The sequence below is a fragment of the Bos grunniens genome, chromosome 10 (genome assembly GCF_055505025.1).
Source record: "Bos grunniens cultivar Pamir isolate PY7600 chromosome 10, Bosgru_T2T1.0, whole genome shotgun sequence".
Classification (NCBI taxonomy): Eukaryota; Metazoa; Chordata; class Mammalia; order Artiodactyla; family Bovidae; genus Bos; species Bos grunniens.
In genome coordinates this window covers 55776678-55804083 of record NC_141174.1, presented here as the reverse complement: position 1 = coordinate 55804083, position 27406 = coordinate 55776678, and the positions used below count along the sequence as shown (strand labels likewise).

Here is a 27406-nt window from a genome sequence, read left to right as displayed (position 1 = left end):
TCCTGTACTGGAAGGCAGATTGTTCACCTGCTGAGCCATCTGGGAAGCCCCATAGTTATATATACACAAACACATGCATGCTTGTCTACATACAGATTATCTCTGGATGGACACATAAAATATGAGAGAAGGTTCCTTCTGGGTAAGGAATCTTGTGTCCAAGAGACAGAGGGAGGAAGGATAATTATTTTCCCCATGTATCTGCCCTCCATGCATGTACTGGCTAGTCAAAAAAATTTTAAGAAAAATAAGAGAACAACCGAAAGAGGTGGGGAAGGCAAAGACTGGGGTAGAATAGAGGAGATGCGACCGAGTATAAAATGAGAGTTCTCCCCACTTCTTTCCTCAACAGTAATGGACAGTATGTGCTAAAAGCTCTAAAAATGTTTCCTAAACCCATGTACTTCCACTTCTGATAATTCATCCTGAAACACTGAAAAACACTTTCTGTACAAAGATATATAGGAACTGACCAGGTCAACTTTTATATATTCACTTAAATTATGTATCAATTTAAACTATATTTACATAATTTGAAACAGCATTATAACCTTAGCATTGTCAACATTAATTGAAAAATGAAAATATAAAATTGAATAAGATATAAGCTACTTAAAACATTTCCTCATTTTATTGAAAAAATATATATACATATGTTCATCTATAAATAAAAGAAAACATTATAAAGAAATGCACTAAAAGGTTAACAGCAGTTATCTTCAGGGTAAATAATATATGCACATGATTTCATTTTAATATATTTTCCACACGTGTTATTTTTATAAACCTAGAAAAATTAAAAACATAAAGATGCACAGAGAAAGATACCAAGAGGAAATCTATCAAAATGCTAACAGTTGCTGCGAGTTTTAGAATCTTAAGCTTATTCTAAACGCGGCTGGGTTCGGTTAGAATCTTAAGCTTATTCTAAACGCGGCTGGGTTCGGTTAGAATCTTAAGCTTATTCTAAACGCGGCTGGGTTCGGTTAGAGTATTAAGCTTATTCTAAACGCGGCTGGGTTCGGTTAGAGTATTAAGCTTATTCTAAACGCGGCTGGGTTCGGTTAGAGTATTAAGCTTATTCTAAACGCGGCTGGGTTCGGTTAGAGTATTAAGCTTATTCTAAACGCGGCTGGGTTCGGTTAGAGTATTAAGCTTATTCTAAACGCGGCTGGGTTCGGTTAGAGTATTAAGCTTATTCTAAACGCGGCTGGGTTCGGTTAGAGTATTAAGCTTATTCTAAACGCGGCTGGGTTCGGTTAGAGTATTAAGCTTATTCTAAACGCGGCTGGGTTCGGTTAGAGTATTAAGCTTATTCTAAACGCGGCTGGGTTCGGTTAGAGTATTAAGCTTATTCTAAACGCGGCTGGGTTCGGTTAGAGTATTAAGCTTATTCTAAACGCGGCTGGGTTCGGTTAGAGTATTAAGCTTATTCTAAACGCGGCTGGGTTCGGTTAGAGTATTAAGCTTATTCTAAACGCGGCTGGGTTCGGTTAGAGTATTAAGCTTATTCTAAACGCGGCTGGGTTCGGTTAGAGTATTAAGCTTATTCTAAACGCGGCTGGGTTCGGTTAGAGTATTAAGCTTATTCTAAACGCGGCTGGGTTCGGTTAGAGTATTAAGCTTATTCTAAACGCGGCTGGGTTCGGTTAGAGTATTAAGCTTATTCTAAACGCGGCTGGGTTCGGTTAGAGTATTAAGCTTATTCTAAACGCGGCTGGGTTCGGTTAGAGTATTAAGCTTATTCTAAACGCGGCTGGGTTCGGTTAGAGTATTAAGCTTATTCTAAACGCGGCTGGGTTCGGTTAGAGTATTAAGCTTATTCTAAACGCGGCTGGGTTCGGTTAGAGTATTAAGCTTATTCTAAACGCGGCTGGGTTCGGTTAGAGTATTAAGCTTATTCTAAACGCGGCTGGGTTCGGTTAGAGTATTAAGCTTATTCTAAACGCGGCTGGGTTCGGTTAGAGTATTAAGCTTATTCTAAATGCGGCTGGGTTCGGTTGCTGGGTTCGGTTAGAATCTTAAGCTTATTCTTCTACTATTATAACACTTCCAGTAATGATCATTTTGTATTTTATCATCAAAAAACCACACTTTTGCCTTTGAGAAAAAGAAGCTGGCATCAGTTCTGGATTAGAACCCCCAGATAAAAGCTGGCCCAGGAACTGCGAGTTAAGCCTTGCTGTGTTCAGGGCGAGGTCTCCGGGTGCTCCCAGTCAAAATACCATCTGCAGAGAGAATCTTCCATGTTACTTCCACAGTGGGGCAGGAAGACATTTCCTACAAAGTTCCCAAGGCACATCTTCATCTTTGGGCTTGACTGACCCCTAGTTCCTCAAGAGTGTAAGGTAACAAGCCAGGTGGGTTTGTCCACAAAGCAGGGTTTTTGTTTGTTTGTTTTTCCTAAACATGCACAAAAGGTCAACTGTTTCTTGAGGGAGAGCACTGGAATTTTTATCCCCAGCCCAGTTGTACAAGACAAAGGTACCAGCTCACCCAGGCAGGATTCTATAAGGGGAGTCAAACTAATACCAGTGTGAAGAAGACCAAAGTGTGTTCATAGTCATAGTCAGTTAAAATGGTCTCTGGGGAGAACTAAACAGAACTTCCGATTCTAGCACCAGATGCCTGACACCTTTGCAGTTCCAGCAGCTCCAGCATGTACTCCTCACCTACAATCCAACCCACCATTCAGGGCCCATCCAAGCAGCAAAGGGAGACTCATGGCTCAGCGTGTCTTTGGTACCAAGTGTGCATGCGTATCCTACCTGTATACATACGCAAGCGTGTATACACTCAGTCACTAATCCATCCGACTCTCTGCAACCCCACAGACTGTAGCCCACTAGGCTCCTCTGTCCATGGGATTTCCCAAACAAGAACACTGAAGTGAGCTGCCATTTCCTCCTACAGGAAGGAGGACCCCAACCCACGGATCGAATCTGAGTCTACTGCATTGGCAGGCGGATTCCTTATTACTGTGCCACCTGGGAAGCCCCTTGTATAATGCAGATACACATACACACATACACTCTAACAGACTCCATAGATAGATTGTATATAGGGGCTCACATACCACAATGCCCACCCATACACCTAAGTCTTACATCTGCTTTATAGCCTAACTTTTCAGTGAATCACAACTTATCTGTACCCACACAGTCTTATCTATATACACAGTCTGAGAATAGGACCCAGACTCTGTAACCCTTGCATATCCTTTCACACAGAAACAGAGAACATTTCCAAAGTTACCAACAGAAATACAGACCACTAGGGACAGGGTCTGGGAGAAATCTACTTGGGCCAGTGTCCTAAGCTGATAGAAACAACATGAGATTTTACAGTTTTACTTCTATTTGGAGGCAGAACACTTTTAAGATCGCCAAGGGATTCTGCCCAGCAGGGGATAATGCCTCTTAACCCACTGAAGGAAGGGCCCTTGGGACCACTCAGACTGGCTAGACCACCCCAGAGACGAGGCCTGCACTGGAGCCGGGAGTGGCTGTCACTGGGTCTCAGAGGGGACTCTGACAAGCTGCAGAAGCAAAATCCCAGGGAGGCACGTGTGCAAACTAGTATCAGATCACACAAGAATGGCAGCTCTACATATGCATGTCTAAGGGAAAGGCACCCATGTCTCCACTGTCATCAGAAGATAGCATTCCTTAACTATTTTGTCTATCAGGTTTAAGTTTATCATAATATAAGAAAAGATAATAAATGTACCAGCAATCCCCATGACCAACCACACCACTGCCAACTCTCACACACCCCTCATGCCCTAGGACCACCATTAATGCAAGACTAAAGCCTTTAGTTGTGGATCCAACACCACATTGCAAAGAGTTCTAACAAACAGATGATCAGAATTGCTCAGCAGGGCCTCCCTGGTGGTCTAGTGATTAAGAATCCAGCAGCCAAGGTAGGGGACACAGGTTTGATCCCTGGTCTGGGAAAATTCCACATGCTGCGGAGCAACTAAGCCCATGTGCCACAACTACTGAGCCTACGTGCCACAACTTCTGAAACCCACGCATCCAGAGCCTGTGTTCCGCAACAGGAGAAGCCACTGCAATGAGAAACCCACGTGGCTCAGCTAAAGAGTAGCCCCCCCGCCCCGCTTGCCACAACTAGAAAGGCCCACGCAGAGCAACAAAGATCCAGCTCAGCCAATAAATGGAAAAAAGAACTGCTCAGCAGGCTGGTGTGGACCAGCCTGGGGGAGCTGACGGAAGGCTTCAACTAGAGGCAGGGGTGTGGTGAGGAGCAGGGCAATGAGCACCGCATCACTAGCCTCAGCCCCGCTGATGACCAACTTCTCTGGAACCTGGTCTCCTCCTCATCCCTTCACCTACTCTAAGGGTCCTTTTCTAGACAAAACAGCCTCACGTCTAAGTCAGTGTCCCATTTCCTGCAAGGATTTGGCGCTCTGTCCCTGAACATGTAATATGAAGCAACAAAGCAGAAGTCATCAAAATTGGCAAGAAATGGGTGATGCCATTAAATTTTCACCCACTTCTGAAACTTGAGGACAAGATCAAATAACCTGTACATTACCACAGAAAAAAACTGGACTATCCTTGAGTACAATCCTGCCAATGACCTGAGAAGACGAGCCTGGGGGAGAGCGGGTAGGGAGGTGCCAGGGGACCTAGGGAATGACCCCATTTCAGAAGCAAACGCGGGGATGTATTCAATAAATTCCAGTAGCACCAAGTCACATGAATTTGGATGCACAAATTAACCCCAGGCTGGTTTTAAATCATCTCTAAGAGACTGTTACACATTTCAGGGAGATCTGAGAATGTTGTGCACATGATCATCGCTTTGTGCAAGAAGATGCCTGCCTCACTGAAGGACAGGTGGCTGCCTTTAGCAACTTTGTAAGTAGATTAAACACACCAAAGAAGCAGTGCAGAGTTCTGGATACCAGGATGAGACCTGCAGCCAGATGGAACAGCACAGGAGATGCGTAACCTTAACCAAGTGCTGCACATTCCCTAAGCCTCAGATTCCTTACATGGAAGACTGGAACAGCAGCAGCATCCTCATAAAGATGTCACAACATGAATTAACACACAGACACCATGCTGGTAACCATGGCAACACGACAACATTATTCTTGTCCTATCTAGCTAACTTTACGGCTTGAGGTCAATCATTTGAACTCTGTGGTCCTCTTTTCTCCCCCTCAAGTAAAAAATGAAGGGAGGAAGATTCTTTCCAACTTAAAATCCTTTGATTCTAAGCTCCTGTCTGCTCATCTGCTGAGGAGATGCATCATGGAGAGCATCTAGACCCTACCAGTTTCTGAATTATCTGTAAGAATGACTGAAGAAGAGTCAACATGCAATGGATTATGAATGCAACCCAAGTGACTGCAAATTCTAAAGCTAAAAGTCTCAGTCAGTGAAGTTGTAGGTAACTATTATCCCAACAGGTATCATTTACTGCCACTTACTACTTGATGGACATGGGTTTGGGTGGACTTCAGGAGTTGGTGATGGACAGGGAGGCCTGGCATGCTGCGGTTCATGGGGTCGCAAAGAGTCGGACACGACTGAGCAACTGAACTGACTATATGCCAAACACAGAGCTGTCTAAAATATACAATTTCCTCTATTCTTTCAGAGTGGAGAAGCAATAGGCTTTTTTTAATTGAAGTATAGTTGATTCACAATGCCATGTTAGTTTCAAGTGTATAGCACAGTAATTCAGGTGTGTGTGTGTGTATAATATTATATTGGTTTTCAGATTCTTTCCCTTCAATTCACTTTTATTCCCAGTGATACTGCTCTCCCGGGCTCTCAAGCTCAAGACCTTCTCTCTAAGCCACATTGCTACAAGTACCACTCAGCTCCAACAGGAACCAAAACAGCTTCCTACACACACACACACACACACACACACACACACACACACACCCCCCCACACACACACACACACACACACACCCCCCCCCCCCCGGGAATGAGAATTTCTACATTAAGAGAAAAATTTGCAGTATAAAATCCTCCATTTACAAAGCTCCTATTCACAGCTTTTTGAAAGCCAGTGATTTTAATTTACGTAGCAACATGACATTTTAATTTCCCAGCCTTGAAAAGGCCAAGTTATCAGGGCACAGGAATGCTGGAACAGCCTGGAATTCCCATAAACAAGGAGTCCCAGGTGGTTTTAAGGGCTCTCCCTTAAAAGAATAGAAGGGCAGGGATTTATATTTTAAAAATGCCTCATTGGGAAACGCAGAGGAGTGTCTGTGTCAAAAAAAAAAAAACCCTCCATCCTGGGCCCTTCAAAAGGACAGAGGACCAGCATCCGATCTCTGTAAAACTGGGCTGCTCCACAACAGGCTGGCATCTCCACTGCCCTGCTGCCAGGTTAGCCCCCCAAAGCTGAGCTCTTCCTACCTGTGTCTGGATGCTCAACACGGGAAGGGAACTGAAGGGCATCTCACATCCACAGAGCACTTGCCTTTGTGGCTCTACATTTGCACTTGATTTTGATTCTGAGTAGCCTAAACAATGGGCTTCCCAGGTGGCGCTAGTGGTAAAGACCCCACCCGCCAATCCAGGAGACACTGAGAGACAGGGGTTCAGTCTCTGGGTCGGGAAGACCCCTGGGTCCTCCCTGGGTTGGGAGGAGGGCATGGCGACCCACTCCAGTATTCTTGCCTGGACAATCCCAGGGATGGTGGAGCCTGGCAGGCTACACCCCATGGGGTTGTAACGAGTCGGACACGACTGAAGCAACTTAGCAAGCACACACAGCCTAGCCTACATGATACTGACTTTAAAATTTATCGAAGACTACCCCTTGTCACTTTTCATAAATGTTCCACGTGTGCTTGAAAGTAAGTATGCTCCAGATATGGGAGCTGTGTTTTATACATGTCCACTGCCTTAAGCGTCTATATTCTTCACTGTTTTCATTGTTTGCCTGCATTTGATATATGAAATACTAGGAAATGGGTAAAATTTCCTAAAAATTGGGAGAATTTGGTTAAATTCTCCCCCTGTGCCAATGGACTTGTCAACTTTTCCCTTTGATATCTGGCCAATTTTACTCTCTTTACATATGTACACATAAACATGAAAAGCCATAAATAAGGGCAAACAAGTTTAGAATTATTATATATTCCAGATTTACAGTGTTGCAGATTTATATTAGTAGTTTGAAGCCAGCTTCAGCATCTGAACAGAACTGGGTACGACTCCCAACTCCATAACCTGCTCTAAGCCTCCACTTTCTCATCCATGAAAAGAAAACACAACCTCAAACCTCATAAGGTGCTTGAGAGGATTAAGTAAGAAAGAGTATATATTGAGTTGGGCAAAAAGTTTGCTTGAGTTTTTCCATAAGATGTTAAGGAAACTTCTGGCCAACCCAATACACTTAGCATAGGTGCCCCATTCTGAGGATGCTAGCTACTAACAAAACAGTCTATGACTACTTGCCTGATATCATGCTGCTATGCCATAGTATAGAAATGGAAGCCTTTGACCTCTTATTCATCAGAAAGCAGGATAGGGTGTCAGAGGCGGCAGATGTATTAAGTGTTTATTCCAGGGCTTCAGGGTTGGGGAAGTACAGGAGAACACTACCCCGTTCATATCTCACTGAGAATGTCAAGTCACATGGCAGCTGAACATGCCACCTGCCCCATCTGAACTGCAAGTGCCTGGTTTAGCTTAGTTCTCGTTGGGATTTATTTCGCCTTGTTGCTAGCTTGAGGGTTCTGTTGAAACAGCTGTACAATCGTGTACTTTATAAAATTCTAGTTCTGAGAAACACTTGGTAAATTCAAAGCAGGCAAGAATTAGTATCTAAGCTGTTGATTGCTTGTGAGTATTTATCCCAGCCCTGGGATCCTTGGAATTGCGTGTACGTGTATACTTGCAGTAGGGGGTGGAGGCTGTAAGGGGCCAGTATGTGAGAAAACAATTTCAGGGCAGACCATTCATTTCATTAGCAGCTTCCAAACCCTCAACAATATTCTCCCACCCCAGCAGGGTGAGCAAACCTCTGCCAGAGTCAAAGTTAACTGCACATCCGGGGGAGAAGATGCAGCTTTCTTCTCTGGCTTTTGAACTCTGAAATTGACACTTGGGACTCGTTCTGTCCTGAAATTGTCAGCTGTAGGAAAAAAAAACAAGAAAAGCATGATAAGCCAGCCAGTAAATATGCCAAATGGAAGAACCATCTTAGAAAGCCTCAGCGGTTTTAGCAAGTCACAGATTTGCTTTAAAATAAAAAAAATAATTATAATAAAGCAAAATCACCACCAGTGCTGGAAAACAACTCCTTATGAAAGGTTTTTGCCTCCAGGTCCATTAAAAATGGGGAACTACAGAGAGCCCACAGGGCGTGCAGGAAGGCATTCAGTCCTGCTGCTGGGGCTGGCACAGACCAGCCCACACACAAGCTGGGCAGCACCCTGACAATCTGAGCAAACTGCATTCACAAGAACTTGATAAGCGGACAACACAGCCTAAAACAGCCTTACTCAGAAACCAAACCCTCAAAAGGTAGAAACCAACAAAGTGCACAGGGTGTCAAACCCAGGAACAACAAAAATTTAACAGGATTTACTAACAGAGTCTCCTTTATTTCTTGACATGTTCCCTTTAAAAGAGAGGAAGATAATGCAGCTACTTGGACGTGCTGCTTTCTTTTCTTTGAGAGTTGCACCACTATTTGTCAAACGGGTGTCACCAATGTCAACCACTCAATTCACACGCCCACAAGTGGTCCTGCTAATCCGATCCCAGGGCTCTCACATTCCACATCAGCCATTCTTTGCTCGCCTCAAAACCACTGCACAGACGTGAGAAACTCAGCCAGAGGGAAGGGATATAAGAGGGGGACATGATCTTCTGTGCAACAAAAAACTACATATGATCACCTTTCCCTTCAAGCTTTAGGCGTGCTCTTTAAGCACCTCTGACCCAGAATTCCAAGGATCAGACACACTTTCCCGTCAATCTTTTAATACATGAGAGACAATAGTTCAAGGGAAAAGATAAGTGAGGTTTTCACTGGGGTATCCTCTCCCTCCTTCCATGCGAGCCACCAGGCAAGAGCTTCTAACTCAACCCTTTGCCTTGGCAAGGACTAAGTAGGGCGGAGAAGGCAATGGCACCCCATTCCAGTACTCTTGCCTAGAAAATCCCATGGTCAGAGGAGCCTGGTAGGCTGCAGTCCATGGGGTAGCGAAGAGTCGGACACGACTCAGTGACTTCACTTTCACTTTTCACTTTCATGCATTGGAGAAGGAAATGGCAACCCACTCCAGTGTTCTTGCCTGGAGAATCCCAGGGACGGGGGACCCTGGTGGGCTGCCGTCTATGGGGTCGCACAGAGTCGGACACGACTGAAGCGACTTAGCAGCAGCAGCACAGGGACTTCCCTGATGGCCCAGTGGTTAAGACTGCACTTCCAATGCAAGGGGCGTGGGTTTGATCCGTGGTTGGGGAACTAAGATCCCACATGCCTAGCAGTGTAGTCAAAAGTAATAATAATAATAATAAAAAAAAAAAATAAACTAAAAGTCTTATTTTAAAAAAATTGAAAACGATATATACTAAAGTTAAAAGGTCTCTAGCAAAACAACCTAGGGCAAGTGAGCAGACAGCCATTACAGGGATGACTTTACACTTCATTCTGTCTCCCTCAGATTTTCAAAAAATCTTGCTGATTTTATTTTCCAGCTAACAAAGGTATAATGCTGGTAAAACAAATTCAAACCTCATTCCATCCCTGTTCCCCACCCTCCATCAAAATAATGTGAGTGTAGTTTGACAAACTTTATTCCACGTGTTTTTTCCATGCCAACGATGGCTACATTAACTGAACACTTGCTGCATTCCAGTTACAATTCAAACTCTCCACTGTGTACCATTTGGCTTTCATCTTCATAATTTCTCTATGAGGTGAGTATTTCTAACCCACTTTATGGACAAGAAGATCGACTCAGAATGGCAGGTTATTTGCCCAAGATCACATCCCCCAATCCTGCTAATGAGGTCAACTTCTAAAATCGCTACATACACACACTCTTTTTACCTGCATGCTGAACCTCTTAAATACACAATTTGTTGCTCCTTTTCCCACTTAACAACATACATGGTCATCTTTTCATGTACCTCTTTGGTCCCTACACTGTAGCTCCAACTTCTGTTTTAAAGAAAGAAGGCTTTGATTTATTGTTCTACTGCCAAAGGGACAGGGAAAGGGGGGGGAGGCAGGTAAGAAATAAAAGCTACTACTCACGATTCCATATTTTCCGTGCATTTAAGATGGAAACTGTGGAGGTTATCTGTTTAGCCACTTCAGGAAGCTTGTGAGCCTGTGTATGCGAATATATTTTTGCACGAGTAAACACTGCTTGGTTCTTGTATTTTCCACATCAAAGTCAAATTTCAGCATGTAGACAGGCACGTGCCATTTCTCTCCAGAATAAATACACATTCGGGAGGGACACAAACCTCTACAGTGACAAAGATTTCAGATCCCCAAAGAAAGATGGCATTTTATTTCTCAGTTCCTGGCTCGTTCCCCACCCCCCTTTTTTATAAGACACTAAAGACTCTTTTAAAGAGAAACTACAGGGATATTTTCTTAGAAATACAATTTCAATTTCACGAGCACATAACATACTCCCTTCTAGAGACTATGCTTTGTTGAGAATTGTGCAGCCAGTTTTATAGTCTTCAACCAAACGGAACTTGACTGCCACAAATTATACTCCTTCTACACCACTGACGAGACACACTTCCCTTTTTTTCATCCCTTTTGCCTCCTGGCCTGATTCTAGGGGCTGGCATATCCTGCATCAGCTTTTGGAAATAGGAGAATACTGGAGTCATCAGTTCCCAATTCTCCATTTTGCAAACAGACAGAATTTCCAAGGTTAAGCATATTTAATATGGTATTATCATCTCCTGCTAATGATTCCTACTGAAAAGGTACAGGAAGCAAATACCCTCAGTGTCTCATTTATGAGCCACTAGGGATGCAGTTTTAAGTAAGGATGTAAGCAGTAACAGAAAAAAAAAAAAAAATGAGCCTTGCCCACACCAAGAATTCCTTGACTTGGTTCCTATCAATACTTGGGAGATATTTACCAACTAAGTGAGAAATACTTTACCCTCACCCAGGGATGCTGGGTTAGCACATCCCCAACTGTTTGGGTGATGTTTATCTTTCATACAAAAAAGCACAGTCAGGAGAGAAGCGTTTTATCTGGCTTAAAATCCCCAGCTCTGTGGTCAATACTGTGGGCTCTGGAAGCTTCAGACCAAGTTCACCCAGTTCTACCACTTATAGCTCTATGACCTTGGCCAAGACACATAACCATTTTGTATAATATGGGGACAATAGTAACTACCTCAGAATTGTTGAAATAAGTTAATACTTCTTTTTTAAATTTTTATTTATTTTTCATTGGAGGATAATTGCTTCACAATGTTGTGTTAGTTTCTGCCATTCATCAATATGAATCAGCCACAGGTATACATATGTCCCCTCTCTCTTTGACCTCCCTCCCACTGCCCAGCCCTGTAGGTTGTCACAGAGCCCTGGGTTGAGCTCCCTGTGTCACACAGCAAATTCCCACTGGCTGTCTATTTTACATATGGTAATTGGCTGTCTATTTTACATATGGTAATATATATGCTACAGTGCTGCTCTCTCCATTCATCCCACCCTCCTTCCCCTGTTGTGTTCACAAGTCTGTCTGTTCTCTGTGTTTGCGTCTCTATTGCTGCCTTGCAAATAGGTTCATCAGTACCATTTTTTTAAACTCCATATATATGTGTTAATTTATGATATTTGTGTTTCTCTTTCTGACTTACTTCACTCTGTATAACAGGCTCTAGATTCATCCACTTCACTGAAAGCAAAAGTCGCTCAGTCGTGTCCAACTCTTTGTGACCCCATGGACTATACAGTCCATGGAATTCTCCAGGCCACAATACTGGAGTGAGTAGCCTTTCTCTTCTCTAAGGGATCTTCCCAACTCAGGGATCGAACCCAGGTCTCCCACATTGCAGGCAGATTCTTTACTAGCTGAGCCACACTGGAACTGACTCAAATCCATTCCTTTTTATGGCTGAGTAATATTCCATTATATATGTACTACAGCTTATCCATTCATTTGTAAGTTAATACTTCTAACCACACTTAGATCTCTGTGTGGGACATGTAAGTGCTCAATAAATCTTTAATATTATTATCTATTCTTTCAACATTATATTTCCATCCTATACTCAAAATGCCACACTAATAGTAGCTCTGTACTGAGTACCATACTTTTCCATGCATTATCCCACTCTAAGGTTAAGCTTATTTAATAAGCCATCATCATCAATTCTGGAGAAGGAAATGGCAACCCACTCCAGTGTTCTTGCCTGGAGAATCCCATGGACAGAGAAGCCTGGTGGGCTACAGTCCATGGGGTCGCAAAGAGTCAGACACAACTGAGCAACTGTCACTTCACATCAATTTATATTGTCCTCAAAACTAATGCCAGCTGAGGCAGATAGTAACTCAATTTTCTATTGAAGCATCTGAGATTCAGATATGTTTAAACTCTTACCTAACATCCTACATTAGTGACCTGAAATCTGAACTTGAGTTTGTCTTCAGAAGCTACACTCTGCCTACCTCCCCAAGCCCTGGGCTCCTTTCTGCCCCAGGCACAAGTCAGCACAAAGGAGTGTTACGAGTCAACGTCTACCGAGTCCTCACCAAGTGCTGGGCCCAGAGTTAGTGCTTTATACACACTCCCACTCCAGACAGTAACCTTGTGGATGGGTAAAACCACCACTCCCAGTTTTCAGATGAGAAAATTGAGGTTTAAACAGTTGAAGTACTATGTGCAGGGGTAAAAAATTTACTAGGAAAGCTAGAACATGGGCTGTAGAGTCTCACATAATTATTTTATTAACAAAAACAAAGAGGAAAGGAGGAAATGTTCCAACAGGCCCAATAAACCTCTGTACCAGCAAATCAGTATGTTTTGAGGAAGAGTTAACACATTTGTTTCAAGATGGGCAATGTGGTAAGACACACAGCTCCTAATTCTCTTAGAACAACATGAACAGCATATGTGACTATTTTTTTATTAATTAGATGTAAGCAGAGTTCTCAAACAGCCTGTATGGCAGAGTAATTTGTGCTAAAAAAAAACAAACAACAACAACAAATACTGGAGCAATGAACAACTAATCAGATTCATTACACAGCGATAACCACCTCCTTTTTCTCCAGGGCCCTTAGGAGAAAGTGGGCTGCTGCTGCTGCTAAGTCGCTTCAGTCGTGTCCGACTCTGTGCGACCCCAGAGACGGCAACCCACCAGGCTACCCCATCCCTGGGATTCTCCAAGCAAGAACACTGGAGTGGCTTGCCATTTCCTTCTCCAATGCATGAAAGTGAAGGTACTCAGTCGTGTCCAACTACTAGCGACCCCATGGACTACAGCCCACCAGGCTCCTCCATGGGATTTTCCAGGCAAGAGTACTGGAGTGGGGTGCCATGGGCTTCATAATCGAAACCCCTAACAAATTGAAAAAAAAAACAAAAAAAAACAGGCACAACTGTGCTTGGGGTATCTTTGCTTCTGTAACAATGTAACTCAGTCATTTTTCCAAAGAAAACATGAAACCTCACATTTTATCCCAAGGAGAACAAATACCTTAAACTTCTCTGTGATTGTTAACAGCAGTTTGGGGTATGAAGAAAAGGAAGAGGACAAACAAAGAGGAGTGAGCCCACAGAGCAGTAAAGCAGGACAGACAGACAAGGAGAGGAAAGGTGGACACTGGAGGTGCTACAGAGGAGGAGGAGGGGTCAGAATTCCAAAGATTCCAAGTTAGTAACACAGCCTTGCACTGTCTTTGGGGAAGGAGACACCCCCACCCCTCACTGAAATCTCCTTAGCTCACTCGCCCATATTCATTGATCTTCAACATTCAATAAAACGGTGCCCGGGAGGGAACTGCTCACGTGGGGAAGGACAGGGAGTGGGTTCCACCATCTTCCCATCTCCAGCATCACAGCTAGAGCAGTACCATCACCTGATGGTCCAAAGCAGCAGTCCCTGAACTTTTTGGCACCATGGACCAGAGGACAATTTTTCCATGGACCGGGGGGTGGCGGGAGGGTAGTTTGGGGATGATTCAAGTGCATTACATCTATTATTATATCAGTTCCACATCAAATCATCAGGCATTAGATCCTGGAGGTTGGGGACCCCTGGTCCAAAGGAAACCCACATTTGCCTCCTCTCTGTTCAATCTGTGCCTTGGCAAGAAGTCTCAGGCCCAAGTTTGCCAAAATAGTATTCTGCCTCTTTATCATACAATTGCTCACTTCACCTCTTACCTGAAATTGCCAGCAAACTGTTCAAACATACCTTTCCACTATCCCAATGATGTGAGGCACAGATACTAAGACAGATTTCATAGCATAAAGCAAATAAGTAGTGATGAGATTGATCACCTGCCTACCAAAGATTCCAACCGGCTTAACGCCAGGCAGGCAGAGACTGACAGTACCAAAGGCAGAAGGACACGGGGCCTTCAATCATGGGGAAATGAAACAGAGGGCAGAGGGGGAACTCTCCAGGTCGGAGCAGCTGTCTAAAAGCAAGCATGCTTCCCAAGTTGAAATCAAAGGACTTGAGTTAATTACAGGTCACTGACAACTCCACACAGTGAGCGGATTCCCTCAGCTGACAGAGAAATTTTGTCTTACTTGTAGTCAAAAGAAATCTCAAGTGAAATTTAAAATTCTTCAAGCGGAGGAGCACAACTAACTAGATGTCAGCATAATGTGATTAGGACCAAAATAAACCTACAACCCACATAAAAACACTAAGCATTTAAAGCGAGGCGGGCACAATGCTGTGTGTCACTTGCCAAGAAGAGAGAACAGAAAATCACATATTATTCTGGCCCTTGTTTTTTTTTTTTTTTTTTAAAAAGCTTTCGTTGCCCAAAACCAATAATAAATTCTGAGTACATCAAGTCCTCTTTCAATACTGCCTTAGCCTCAGCCAATAAATATTACTAGTTTAAGAGAAGCTGCAACCTGAACCGCAGAAAAAGACATGAGTTCTATTTGGACATGCCACTTTCTCTACACCCACATCTCTATCTAAAAGGAGCTGGTTGGATTGGCTCACCCTTCAGGTGTGGGTGTGTCCTCCAGCGTCTTGAGTTTGGGGATTTGTTGTGATTTCAGTTTTGTCACAGCCATGTCCTGTTGGAGTTGCCCATCTTGTTGGATGAGGACTCTACTGGCACGGGACTCAGTCGGGCACCGTACAAAAGTGATATGTCACTAGCACGGCTGGTATGGGTGTGATAAACACACACAAAGGGAAGGCAAAGAGTGCCTACCAAAGGGACGCCAAGTATGTTCTGCTGGATTTATTTATACTTTAGGATCTCACCACTGCCAAAAGAATTCACAGGAGTCTGATATGAAAACACAAACAATCATGTATACAGGGCAAGTGAAGTGAAGATAAAATAAACCAGAACCCACAGGGAGTTCTCTCCTCCACCACGATCACTGAGTCACTGGTAAGCAAGTCCACACAAATCAGGCCAAAGATAACTTCTACGTAAGTAACAATCCTGCAAACCTTCGAAGCATCCTTTTCTTAGGTGAGAATGCTCATCAGAAAGTTTCCTAAACTCCACAAATAATAGGACCCTGCACAAGTTATATCTCAAAGAAAAGGGGAAAGAAGGCTTAAAGTCCGTGTACAGGTGCACCAGACACAAGGCCATGGTCACTGGCTCCTGGGCACAGGCGAAGTCTGCAAACAATCCATTAATAGGAAAATGGATACATTGTAGTATATACACACAAGGATTTAATACACAGGAATAAAAAGGAACAAACCTGTGAAGCAAACCATCACACACACAATGGTGAGGAAACAGGAGCAACAGCTAACTGACACAATAAATTTCCTTTTTTCGGGGGTCAGAATCGTATTAGGAGAGAGTGACCAGCCACCTACCACACAGATTTAAATAGGAGATCACAAAAATCCGAGAAGTAAACACAGCATTCAAATGGGCCTTAGAGCTCCTCTAACTCAGCTCCATCATTTGGGGAAACAGAGGTGGAGTTCAAAGGCACACAAGTCCTTACATTCCAGGTCTAAACCGTTGTATCAGACCTGCTCCACTCCTAAAAGGTTTGCAAGGTACATTTCTGCTCTCCTTGTGGATATGAGGTACATAACAAGACACATCTTCCTTTAGTAAAAGTTTTCACTTCCCCAAGTTGTTAATCCCACACCCCAAGATGATTAAACTCTTCTCATTAGCTATGCCCATTATTTAGTGACAATACCTGTTAAGACTCACTTAAGGGCAGCTGAAAGATTAAACTGAGCTTACAACTCTCCAAGTCTTTAACCCTTCAATTATCATCATAACCTGCCACAAAATTAACTTCCATGTTTTGAAATAATACACCAAACTGACATACAATTTCTGTTTTCTTCCCTCTGTCAAATGTCTGTGCCCACGAACTGTGAAATTTTCTTCAAAGGTTCTTGAAGGTCAGCTTATGTTTACATGCTAATGACTATTCTGAATTAATTACAACTCTTCATTAAACAACCTCATCTGCCTAATACAAGCTAGGAAAGACCTCTGAAAGAAAAAAAGCCACATTAAAACTCTGTTCCAAAAATATCATACACAGTTCTAAAGGAAGACCACTGGGGTGTTCTCTTGAAGGGATCACATTTGACCTTTTTAACAGAATTATATTTTACTGACTCGTTGGAGGAAGTTTTAGGGTTATTTTTTTCAACATACTACCAACATAATGAAAGCAAGCAAACCTCATTCATAGTCTGTTCAAAACTTTTGCTCTCAAGTAATAAAAAGAGGACCTCTGGGAAATTAATTACCAAAAAGAATTGAGAAAGAATTGAAGATGTGTTCATATTAAGCTGGTAGCCTTCAAGGGATTTGTGGCAGGAGGGGAAGGGGCAAGTCATAGTGTGTGCTGTGCACATAATTTAAGCAAGAAAGTAGAAAGACAGGCCCTCCAAATTACAGCAAAGATAACACTGAGGTTTCTGCCTGCTCCCTAACAGGGAACTGTCATTCTCTCTTGCTTCAATAAGGGGGGCTGGGGGAGAAGAGATTAACATGTAAGAGATCTGGAACATTCTCTGTCTCTAGTAAAGACAGAATTCAGGGCTTCCCTCATGATCCAGTGGTTAAGAATTCACCTTGCAATGCAAGAGACATGGTTCAATCTCTGATCCAGGAAGGCTCCATATGTTGCAGGGCAACTAAGCCTGTGTGCCACAACTACTGAGCCTGTGCTCCAGAGTTGCAGCTACTGAACCCACGTGCAGCAGCTACTGAAGCCCACACTCTCTAGAATGTGTGCTCCACACGAGAAGCCACCATAATGAGAAGCCCCCACGCACCACAACTGGAGAAAGCCCAAGCACAGCAACGAAGACCCAACGTAGCCAAAAATAAACGTACAAAAAAAATATTTTTAAAAAGACAGAAATTGGTGTGATAAAGCCTGACTCACAGCTCCCACACATCAGGCTACAAATTTTTATGCCAATTTGATCTGTAGCTGCAAAATGTCCTGCAGGCCCTGAGGGGGCCTGTAATTCAGTCAGTATTTACCAGGCACCAAATTCATGCACAGCTGCTTCAAGACCCTGTTTGGACTGAGGACTGGGCAAGGAATTTGAATTGACCACATGCTTCTCATGTACAGGACACTCTTCAAGGCCCCTTACCTGGCTGTCCCATCTCAGCGTCCATTCTCACAGTCATCCTACAGAGAAGAGTGATGGGCCATTTCCAGGGGCAGCTGGAGGTTAAATGACTTGCCCAAGGGCACATAGCTCAGGGACAGAAGCAGGAGGGGAACCCAGGTCTACACGGCTGTCACATGTACTCCCTCCACTGCCCACACAGACCCCAGGCTACAGGACAGCCGCCCCCCTCCCCTGCAAAGATGAAGGAAACTCAACATTTGCAATAGAGCAAGGAACTTAAGACACAGTAAAAGGACATGAACCTTGAGGTGAGATGACATGTCACAGGGGCTTGGGGAGGAAGACCCCACCTCACAGGCAGGTAGTAAGTGGACCAGAAAAAGTGCAAAGGAGGAATCACTGCTGCTGGGCTTTAGGGAATGAGGTGGACACCATGCCTAGTGACAGGTGGACAAGTACAGCAAGCAAAAGAAAAACATGGCTAAAGTACACAGGCCTGCAGGGTAGATACTTTACACAGGAGGTGGTGTGGGGAGATGAGGCACTGACAGGAGGAAGACAAAGGCCACCCTTGTGAGGAGGGCTCAGATGACCAACTGGGTTTATATGTCATCCACTGGAGAAAGTGGAGTCAGAGGGCATATTAGCCCATTCGGGGTGCTATAGCAAGGACGTATGTATATGGATGGCTGAGTCCCTTTGTTGTTCACCTGAAACTATCACAATATTGTTAACTGGCTATATTCCAATATAAAATGAAAAGTTAAAAAAAAAAAACACTGCAGACTGAGTCGCATAAATAAGGTATTTGTTTTTCACATTTTGGAGACTGGAGGATCAAGGCGTGAGCAGATTCAGCATCTAATGAGGTTCAGAGATGGCCATCTTCTTGCTTGTGTCCTCACATAGTGGGAGGGCAAGGGAGCCGAGAGGGATCTCTTTTAGTTGGTGTTAGAGGTAAAGAATCCAACTGCCAGTGCAGGAGACATAGGAGTTATGGGTTCAATCCCTGGGTTGGGAAGATCCTCTAGAGAAGGGAATGGCAACCCGTGCCAGTATTCTTGCCTGGAAAATTCCATGGACAGAGGAGCCTGGGCTATAGTCCACAGGATCGCAGAAAGTCAGACATTAGTGAGAATGCAGCACCTACAATCTCATTCATGAGGATTCTACCGTCATGACCTAATCACCTTCCAAAGTCCCACCTCCCAACACTGTCACATTAGGGGTTAGGATTTCATCGTATCAATCTTGGGAGAACACAAACATTCAATCCATAACAGAGGGTCTTGAAATGGAGGCTGGAAGAGAATGATTTGGGAAAGATTGAGTATTCACTTTTGCAGGCTAGATGAATGGGGGAAAGATACTGTTACAAACTCAAGCAGGAAAGAACAGTATCCTAGGTTTGTAAATGTCCAGAGTACCCTTTCCCAAACATCCTTACCCAAACCAGCAGTGCAGTACAGAAGATTTTTGAAGGATGGTTTCTCCTTCCAAGAAACAAAGATACTATGGATAAATAATACATAAACAAATAGCTCCCAATTTTTTATTCACCTTAATGTAAGGAGAACCCAAGAATTATCAAGAATTGGTTCAATGTCTATTCAGTTAATAAAATCACCGAATTTAAAAAGTCTATTAAGAGAAAATATAAAATCTGAAAGGGAGAATTTTGCCTTTGAACAATTATCATCTATATTTCTGAAGTACATCAATAAACATCTTGATAGAGAAGACAGAGTGTTGGTTTAGTTATGAAAGATGTATATAGCAATCTATGTTTCTGTGACACTTCTGGGTCTTTTTAGAAAGAGTTACTGTGATATTTAGGTTTATCAATGTTATCAAGAATAAAGAAAAGCTTAGAAGTAGAAAACAAAAAAGGTTTTCTGACCCAGAGACATTTCTGAATTAATAGGCCCAGAAATGAGCCACTCAAAGAGAAGAGATAGAGAAAACTCAGCCAGAGGGCCCTAGAAATGATGCTCTTTCCATGAAATGGAGGCATGTCACCATTAAAAGATGAAAATTTTACTTTGCTATGACAGACCCAAACCATGCAGAGACATCAAGGGGCTGGAAGACTATGTGACATGGCAAACTGTGAAAAATTCATCCAGCTGTATTAATGTCAGATTCACCAGCCTTTAGTTCTAACTCGTGAGCAGAGCCTGGGCATCAGTGAAGGGTATTCCTGTGACCACTGACCAGGACTAGACACTGAAACCAGGGCACCAGGAGGAGGCCTTTAACTCACAGCCTTTTACAGAGAAGGGTAAAACCAATCGGGTTGCTACTGGCTCCTCGGTAAGACATCCAAAAAAGACCATATGAAGGCAAATTAAAGATCTATTTTTATTTGAACTAAAGACAAGAAATCTAGAAAAACGGGGCTGTTCATTCAACCCTGGCTCAAAAGAACAGCTGGAATACATCCTGAGTTAGAAGTTTTAGTCTCTAGAAATTCCACAATGGTCAATTAATGAAACTTGAATTGAATATTAAGAATTAGGAGTGAGGACTTCCCTGGTGGTCCAGTGGTGAAGAATCTGCCTGCCAATGCAGGGGACACGAGTTTGATACCTGGTCCAGGAAGATCCCACGTGCCGCAGAGCAACAAAGCCCACGCACCACAACTACAGAGCCCATGCGCACGGGAACCCGCGCTCCACAAGAGAGCCACCCCAAGGACAGGCCCACGCACTACAGCTAGGGAGCTTCTAGCTGGGTTGCCCCAACTTGCTACAACCAGAGAAAACCCTTGCACAGCCATAAACAAACAAGTAAATGAAAGAATTAGGGGTGAAATTTTTGAGTATTCATCTCTAGAAACTCAAGGAGCATGGCTACATCCTCCCACAAGGCATCCTTCTTTTGGGGGTAAAAAGGCCTCTACTTCCCACGTGTACCCCCAGAGGTGCACTGCAGGCAGGGGAGCTACAGGACAAATGTGCCATCTCTTACAGGCCAGTCAATCCTCCTCTAGGATTTGGGAAGAAAAATACCATTTCTATGTTAAAAGAGATAAGATGTGCTATGAGATGGAATACAAAATTGAAGTATTCATAAGAAAAAAAAAAGGGGGGGGGACCATTTAAATAAATTTTCACAAGCCTCTAGTGGGCAGTTTGAAGCCAGGCCCAACCTTTCAGGGGGTGGGTGCTGAATTTTTCATGTAGAAGCAGAGAGTACTTCCTATAATCTCATCAGCCTTTCTTTAACTTAGAAAGATGCCTGAACACGAAAAACAGGCTGAGTGACCCCTCAGATGCCTGTATGTTTTACTATTTTGATATGTCACAGGTGCCAAGTTCTCCTAGTTGCTGCCTAATCATCCTTAGTGAATCACCCCTCAGAAACAGCTGGAAGCAGCACAACCAGGAGGATCCACGGCTTGTGGTCACTCCTAAGCGAGGACAAAAGACGGACTTGCTTCAGGCCTAGCACTCAGCAATCAGGAGTCAGCCCACTGGCATTGCAGGCACTTGTTATCAAAGTGCTTGGGAATAGGTGGCGCTAGTGGTAAAGAACTTACCTTCCAATGCAGGTTCCAGCCCTGGGTCGGGAAGACACCCTGGAGGAGGGCATGGCAACCCACTCCAGTATTCCTATCTGGAGAATCCCAAGGACAGAGGAACTGGAAGGCTAGAGTCCATTGGGTCACAAAGAGTTACACACAACTGAAGCAACTGAGCACAAAGACCTATGGCCAAGGCCAAGGGACAACCTGTACGTCTTAACTTTTACACTCCATTCCAAATGCGACTTACCTTTTCGGAACTTGGGAAGGGCAAGTGGTATGACTTTATAGCATGCATTTGGATTCTCTAGAGGCTGTCCTTTCACATCCATAACCACACACTTTGTCATTAATTCTCAGAGTTGTTTCAAGGGCCTGGAGGCACCCAGTGGGGAGAGGCAGGGCGATGCTTGGTGCTCCGGCCCATCACAGTCTACCCTCAGCTGCAAATCACCAACCGCACTACTACCCTCAGGTGGGCAAAACATCACCATGGGCAGATCAGCAGGTGAAAAGAAACAGAGGCTCCAAACGGGGCCTGGGGCTACAATAACCAAAACTTACAAATTAAATGATGTGCTAATTCCCAGGCCCAGCTCAAAGAAGTAGTCTTATTATGTGTCAGACAAGATCCGTGTATTTTGCATGTATCATCACCACACACCTATGTCAATAATATCTCATTACCTGAATTATCCCAACGCCTCTGTCCATGGAATTCTCCAGGCAAGAATACTGGAGTGGGTAGCTGTTCCCTTCTCCAGAGGATCTTCCCAACCCAGGGCTTGAACCCGGGTCTTCTGCATTGCAGGCAGATTCTTTACCATCTGAACCACCAGGGAAGCCCAATCTCAACTCTAGCCTAAGATAAGAGCCAACATAGTCCCCATTTTACAGCTTAAGAAAAGAACTTCAGCAAGATGAAATGTTTGCCCAAAGCCACTAAGCAACATCCATGTCTGACTGCCCCTGAAGCCAGTGCCCCTACCCTCTGGGTCACTACCTCACAGGGCCAACGCTTCTGCACCCACAGCCCTGAGTCCTTGAGAAGACAGCATGTTCTGGTGGATCCCCAGTGCTGACTGATGGGCTGACAAGACATGTCATGATCTGGGACACTGAATGTGGGCCATTTGGGGCCCTGGAACCACAACTTCCCAGCTCATTTTGGAAAGTGCTTAACAAAACCACCAGGGACAACATCAAAAAGAATGGGAAAATACAGTCTGTTGGTAGGATTCCAACCTGAAAACTTCTCCTATGTGTTAAGAACATTCTGCTTCATGTGGCTTATAAAAATAAGAGCTTTAAATACAGAATTAATTTCAAACTAACATCCCTATCCAAACCCCAGCCTTAATGTTTCCTCTTCTTATTGGGAAACAACAGGATGTGGACACTGAATCAAAGCCATTGGATTCTCTCTTGCTCTCAAGGGAGCCCAAGTATAAGAAAGTGGCTGAGTAAAGGGAGTTCCAGGCAGGGAGGTGGAAGGTGGGCAGGGGTCAAGGCAGGCTGGTTGGTGGTCCTGCTGGGAAGGGAGGCATGTGAAAGGCCAAGAATTGACAAGCCCCCCCCTAAACCCCTTTCCTCCCTGGCTCTGTGGGATGAGTGAGATGCTAGCAGGGTGGGGCTCAGAGAGCCAGATGGAGCCAGTCCTAGAGTTTATGCGTTCCAGGCAAAACATGCCAAGGATCCAAGTGCGGATGGACACTCCACACCCGGCTGCTGAGTCAGAAGTGGAATCCCAATGCCAAAACATTCTTTGAAATCTAGATCCTATCAGAAAATCCCTTGGAATTTTGCTCAGACAGGTTTGAAGTGTCAACTGGTATATCTGTATTTTATTATGATTATCACAAGCTAGAAATTCATAAGATAACAGAAATAGAAGGTCATCAATGGAATAACATGTACCAAACGCTATTATCCATAACTGGCTAAAACAAACAGGCTTTACTATTGAACTGAGGCTTTAACACACAAGAGTCATTCTTCCAAAAAGGTAAACCCTTACTGGAAAAAAAAAAAAAAGTCTATTTATATTAAATAGCTACTCTAAGATCCTGACCCACTCAAAACCACCCCTGTCAGCATGACCAGTATATGCAGACATGATGCACAGGATGATGGCTAAAATCACAGACCCTAGAACCAGACCCCTTGGTTCAAATGCTGGCTCTGTCACTAAGTATCAGTTCAATTCAGTTGCTCAGTCGTGTCCGATCCTTTGCGACCCCATGAACCGCAGCACACCAGGCTTCCCTGTCCCTACCAACTCCTGGAGCTTGCTCAAACTCATGCCCATCAAGTCGGTGATGCAATTCAACCATCTTATCCTCTGTCATCCCCTTCTCCTCCTGCCTTCAATCTTTCCCAGCATCAGGGTCTCTTCCAGTGAGTCAATACCTCACTTCAGGTGGCCAAAGTACTAGAGCTTCAGCTTCAGCATTACTCCTTCCAAAGAATATTTAGGACTGATTTCCACTAAGTATGACAGGATCCTAAGCAAGTTACTTAACTAATCTGTAGCTTAGTTTCTTTATCTGTAAAATGAAGATAAGAACAGGACTTTCACCCTAGGGTTGTTAAAAAGGCTAAATAAATACTGGTATTAGAACCTGGTTTATGGTAAATCCATCCATAAGTGTTTACTTGTCATAGTTATTCAGTTCAGTCGCTCAGTCCTGTGTGACTCTTTGCGACCCTGTGAATCGAAGCACGCCAGGCCTCCCTGTTCATCACCAACTCCCAGAGTTTACCCAAACTCATGTCCATTGAGTCAGTGATGCCATTCAGCCATCTCATCCTCTGTCGTCCCCTTCTCCTCCTGCCCCCAATCCCTCCCAGCATCAGGGTCTTTTCCTATGAATCAACTCTTCGCATGAGGTGGCCAAAGTATTGGAGTTTCAGCTTTAGCATCAGTCCTTCCAATGAACACCCAGGACTGATTTCCTTTAGGATGGACTGCTTGGATCTCCTTGCAGTCCAAGGGACTCTCAAGAGTCTTCTCCAACACCACAGTTCAAAAGTATCAATTCTTCAGTGCTCAGCTTTCTTCACAGTCCAACTCTCACATCCATACATAACCACTGGAAAAACCATAGCCTTGACTAGATGGACCTTTGTTGGCAAAGTCATGTCTCTGCTTTTGAATATGCTATCTAGGTTGGTCATAATTTTCCTTCCAAGGAGTAAGCGTCTTTTAATTTCATGGCTGCAGTCACCATCTGCAGCGATTTTGGAGCCCCCCAAAATAGTCTGACACTGTTTCCACTGTTTCCCCATCTATATGCCATGAAGTGATGGGACCGGATGCCATGATCGTAGTTTTCTGAATGTTGAGCTTTAAGCCAACTTTTTCACTCTCCTCTTTCACTTTCATTATTATTAGAGAAATGCAAATCAAAATTACAATGAGGTATAAAACTCATACTGGCCAGACTGGCCATCAAAAGGTCTACAAACAATAAATGTTGTAGACAGTGTGAAGAAAATAGAACTCTCCTACACTGTTGTGTGTGTGCTAAGTCACTTCAGTCATGTCCAACACTGCGACCCTATGGACTGTGGCCCTCCATGCTTGTCTGTCCATGGAATTCTCTAGGCAAGAATACTGGAGTGGGTTGCCATGCCCTCCTCCAGGGAATCTTCCCAACCCAGGGATAGAACCCTTGTCTTATGTCTCCTGCATTGGCAAGTGGATTCTTTACCACTAGCACCATCTGGATAGCCCCCTACAATGTTGGTGGGAATGCAAATTGGTACAGCCACTATGGAGAACAGTATGGAGGTTCCTTAAAAAAGTAAAATTAGAAATATTGTATGATTCAGTAATCTCACTCCTGGGCATATATCTGGAAGACCAAAACTCTAATTCTTTTATTCAAAAAAAGATACATTCATCTCAATATTCATAGCAGCATTATTTACCATAACCAAACATAGAAGCAACCGAATGTGCATCAACAGAGGAATGACTATAGAAGATACGGTGTGTATACACAATGGAATATTGTGCAGTCATAAAAAAGAATGAAACGGTGCCATTACAGCAACATGGATGAACCTAGAAACTACCATACATACAGAGAAAGACAAATATTATATGGTATCACTTAAATGATGCCAATGAATTTATAAAACAGACTCACAGACATAGAAAACAAACTTATGGTTACCAAAGAGGTAAACAGGGGAGTGGATAAATTAGCAGTTTCGGATTAACAGATATCCACTACTACATATAAAATAAACAACAAGGAACCACTGTATAGCACAGGGAACTATATTCAATATGCTGTAATAACCCATAATGGAAAATAACCTGAGAAAGAATAATATATATGTGTGTGTATAACTCAATCACTTCGCTGTACACTTGAAATACAACAGTAATACAACAGTGTGAATCAGCTATACTTCAGGAAAGAAAAAAAGTGTCACTCTCACCATCACATGTATGTGAAGCAGCACTAAAGTAAATGGTGGTTAGAAGTAATAGATAGGACTTCTCAGGTGGTACAGAGGGTAAGAATCTGCCTGCCAATGCAGGGGACACAGCTTCGATCCCTGGTCTGGGAAGATTCCACACGCCTCAGAGCAGCTAGGCTCGTACACCAAAACTACTGAGCCCGCCTGCTGCAACTACTGAAGCCTGAGAGCCTAGAGCCTGCGCTCTGCAGCTGGAGAAGCCACTGCAATGAGAAGTCCTTGCACTGCAATCAAGAGTACCCGCCACTCCCCAGAACTAGGAAAAGCCCAAACGCAGCAATGAAGTCAGCACCCAGCACAGCCAAAAACAAATAATTTTTAAAAGAATAGTCTATTCACAGAAGGAAGGGAAAATAATGGCTATATACAGATCTTTAATAGGCTAAAATTACCACAGAAAATAATCTATTGTAAAAAGGAAAACATAAGCCTTGACATTTTAAACTAAAAAAGTTTATGCTCAAAGCTTGAACCCTTATATTCAAGGGAAATTTAAGAAAGTGAACTAAGTTATAAAATTTTTACTTTTTATCACTTGTTCAAAGTTAAAATGTATTAAAAAATAACTTATTTCCCTACTTCATAAGTTAAGTGTTAAGTTAAGAAGCTAGTTCAACTAGCTCAGTTGTGTCTGAAACTTTGCAACTCCATGGACTGTAGCCTGCCAGGCTCCTCTGTCCACAGAATTCTCCAGGTAAGAATATTGGAGTGAATTGCCATTCCCTTCTCAAGGGGATCTACCCAACTCAGGGATCAAATCTGGGTCTCCTACATTGCAGGCAGATTCTTTACCATCTGAGCCACCAGGGAAGACCTACTTCTCTAAATTTCTTTTCAATGCAATACCAATTTGGCCACTTTTATTTCAAATTGCCCACATCTTAAAAATTTTTTTTCTTCAATGCTTAAAAATTTACTACAGTGGTTAAAAATTCATCTAGAAGAAAACACTACATTTTAAAATTTACCACCATAATTAAATGGTACTTTTATTCTTCTCTATCAAATGTACCAATTAAGGCTTACTCAGAGAGCCACTGTGAAGAATTTACATGGAATCTTACTTATTCTCTAATGAGAAGTACAAAAAAAGAGAAAGAAAAGAAAAAAAAAAAGAAATCCAAAATTTACAACCGAAAGAAAGAGAAAGCAAGGCTTGAAATTTCACTAAGAATAGCAAGTAAACATTCTGCATGTCAAAAATCAAGTTCTATAAAGATTATTTCATATAAAATTATGAATCTGGTTTTCAGGTACAAATGATATGGGATTCAGCTCTTTATTTCAGAGAAACACCTCATCTATCTTCCTTACAAGACAAAAGGGCAAAACAGTCCCAAAAAAACAGCTTGTTAAAGACATCTGTGCTTCTCCTGCCGGGTGCTGCCTACATCCTTGGGAAGACAACTCAATTGCTTACTAGGCATGCCACATTTTATTATGCCTCAATTCCACACTTCCTCTGATCCACCGTGTTAGCATTTAATTACCACCCAATTAATTCATAGCAGTAACTCAAGCTCATGGGCATTTCTGCTTTAGTCACAGCAATCAAACCAACCACCCAAAGCCCACCCTGCACTTCCCACCCACCTGT

The 27406-nt window shown here is 43.3% G+C and overlaps 1 protein-coding gene across 37 annotated transcripts in view; it reads right to left on the bottom strand.

Moving 5' to 3' along the window:
• TLN2 (talin 2) overlaps positions 1–27406 on the bottom strand; it is a 496882-nt gene that overhangs the window by 346883 nt on the left and 122593 nt on the right. For 7 of the 37 annotated variants that reach the window (XM_086321331.1, XM_086321332.1, XM_086321353.1 and 4 more), the window contains exon 3: positions 8027–8139. The exons of the other annotated variants lie outside the window; for them this stretch is intronic. The gene's annotated coding sequence lies outside the window, so the exon portion shown is untranslated. The remainder of the gene's footprint in view (positions 1–8026; positions 8140–27406) is intronic. 37 annotated transcript variants of the gene reach the window in all.